At 45.6% G+C, this 2,628-nt stretch overlaps 1 pseudogene; it reads right to left on the reverse strand.

Annotated features, from left to right (window-relative positions):
• Positions 1-2,269, reverse strand: part of LOC101577512 — a 2,943-nt pseudogene extending 674 nt beyond the window's left edge.
• Positions 2,270-2,628: the final 359 nt, after the last annotated feature.

The raw sequence follows: 2,628 nt of genomic DNA on the forward strand, positions 1-2,628 counted from the left end.
GTTCTGGACTGTAAGGAGATTGTAACATTATGGCCACCTGCATCTAGTATGCCCTGGGCCAGAATAGCACCAAACTTGGCCATGACATCATCATGCTTATCATTGATAACTTTGGAATACAGCTGTCAGAACTGATTCACCTCTGGACATGTGATCTCAGTCTGTTGGATCATGATGAGCGTGGAGGCTATGAGAGCCCCTTGCCTCACGTAGTTCACAGGGCCATTTGTCATTGGTTCTAGCAAATTAATAGCTTCCTTGTTTCCTGTACCAGCACAGCAGATGCCCAGGGCCATTGCGGCTCCATAGCACACATGGGGGTTATAACTCTCAGACAGCAGAGAGACCACACTGGGACACTGCTCAGGGGTCCTGAATAGAATGAAGCCAAGTGATTCGATTGCTGCCCTCCTAACATCATCATTAACATCGCTGACAGCAACACATAGCAGGCGTCGAATAGCTTTGTTGTTACCAGAGCCACAATAAGCCATGACCACTGTATACATTCCAGACCTTCGAAGAATTGGGTTCTTATCCTGACAGAAAGACTCAATGAGTGCATCAGCCTCTTCCATCCTCCCATACATCACTAAGGCAATGCCGACAGCGAAACCACGCAGGATCTTCTCATGCTGGGTTTCCTGGGCATAGCCAACCATGTCCTCGATAGCCTGGGCATTTTTAGAGCCCAACATAACCAAACCTAGGGCCAGGCCAGCTGCTTCTCCTGTCACAGCATCATCCTGGTAAAGGTTGGTTTTTAGCAAATCATAAACATCCTGGCGTGCAGTTCCCATGGCAGCCAAACCAAGGCCCAGGCTGCCTCCATGTCAAACGATATCGTTGCTGGCATTCTTGAGCTGATTCAGCAGGTAATCGATTATGTCGCCACCATGATTGGCATGGATGAGCCCTAGTGCATAGAGCCCCCTGCCTTCCTGGTAGGCTGACCCTGGAGACGTGTCTTTGGGAAGGTAGGTTGCCATTAACTGCAATACTTCCTTCTTGTGACCCTTATGAATTACACCCAAACTGGCTGTAGCAGTAAATTTAGCCCAGTTAGTGGCTCTGGCCAACCATTCCAAGTTATCTCTAAGAAACTGGTCACTGGTAGTCCCACAGTGCATGAAAGAGTTTGCTATGACAGTTGCTATGTGGCATACTGAATTCCGTACTGCATCCTTTGTGTTTTTTAGAATCATGAGGTCTGTGTTATTATTCCGTATTAGAAATTGCAGATGTAACTCAATAGCCATTTCACTGCTTAAAATTTTAATCATTTTCAAAGTCTGGTCCTTGGGCTCTGGACTCGCATCTGGTGTCTTTCCAGCAAGTGTACGGCCTGTCTTGTCTTCTGTCTCCATCATCTCACTGTCTTTCTCAGAACCTGGAACAGTGCCTGTGTTGGTGGAGCCAGGCACAGAGGCAATGGGGGTGCCCACAGTTCCAAGATTCTGGATCACGGAGGACAGAAACTGCTGGCTGGCACTTTCATACAAATCAAAGCAGATCTGATAGGCCATGAGGAGGTTGTCTTCCTTCACCAGTTTTTCTAAGATGTCACTCACAGCTTGAGTATCATCTAAGAATATTAAGCACTGACAAACATTGATGAAATCAGGTGTCTCCAAGTTCATGCAGATTTTAACTAGGACTCTCAGTACTTTATTCCAGAACTGTTTATTCTGCATTAAAGACATGCAGAGCTTGAGGCTATAAGCTAGCATTCCCAGGACACCATTCCAGTCTAGTATGGTCTTCTCAAAGACATCTAGTCTTCTTGTCTCCACAGCGATGCCGATAGCCTGCTTATACTTGCGGTCATCTAGACATCGTTGGAACATTTTATTCACAATGCCTTTCAATCTCTGGTCAATTGGTTTTTTTTTCTCCTTCAGGCAAATCTGCATTTTCCACACATTGCTTGGTATAGTGATCAATGCATTTTGCTATAATAGTCTCCACATACTCAGAATTGTCATTGACATTGAAGAGATCACCTGCTCCAAGAGCATAATTCAGAGACTCCTCAAAAGCTCCCAGGTGATAAAATACTTTAGATGCCACTAAGACTGCAAACTGCCCACTCCGGAAACCTTCATCTTCATACAAAACTTCTATTTTGTCTACAGACTCAGAAATTTCTGCCCAGAAGTCATTGACAACTGCATTCAATTTGTGTAGTGCAAATTCCTTAAGCTGTGGTTCTTCTTCATCCAGAAGAGAAATAATTCCAGCGGCTGAGGTGATCATGACTGCGCCCCGCACTCGCAGTCAGCTTGCTCACCGACCTGGTGCCACTTATCTGTCAGCCCAGGCCCCCCACTAGCTCCGCAGCGCCGCCGCGTTTCCCGGGAGCGCTGCTCAGTCAGTCGCCTGCTCTAGCCGACGACTCCTTCTCTTGATGTTCTTTCTGGGGTGTGATGGAATCTCAGTGTTGTTTTAGTTTGCATTTCTTGAATGACCAATGATATTCAACATTTTTTCAAGTATGTACTTGTTACTTGTATTTCTTCCTCTGAGAAGTGGATATTCATCTCAGATGCCCTTTTATGGGTTGGGTCTTTGAATTTGGGGGTCCTGATGTTTTTTAATTCTTTGTATGTTCTAGATAGACGATCTTTG

This window comes from Octodon degus, unplaced genomic scaffold, assembly GCF_000260255.1.
Source record: "Octodon degus isolate 3935 unplaced genomic scaffold, OctDeg1.0 scaffold00155, whole genome shotgun sequence".
Taxonomy (NCBI): domain Eukaryota; kingdom Metazoa; phylum Chordata; class Mammalia; order Rodentia; family Octodontidae; genus Octodon; species Octodon degus.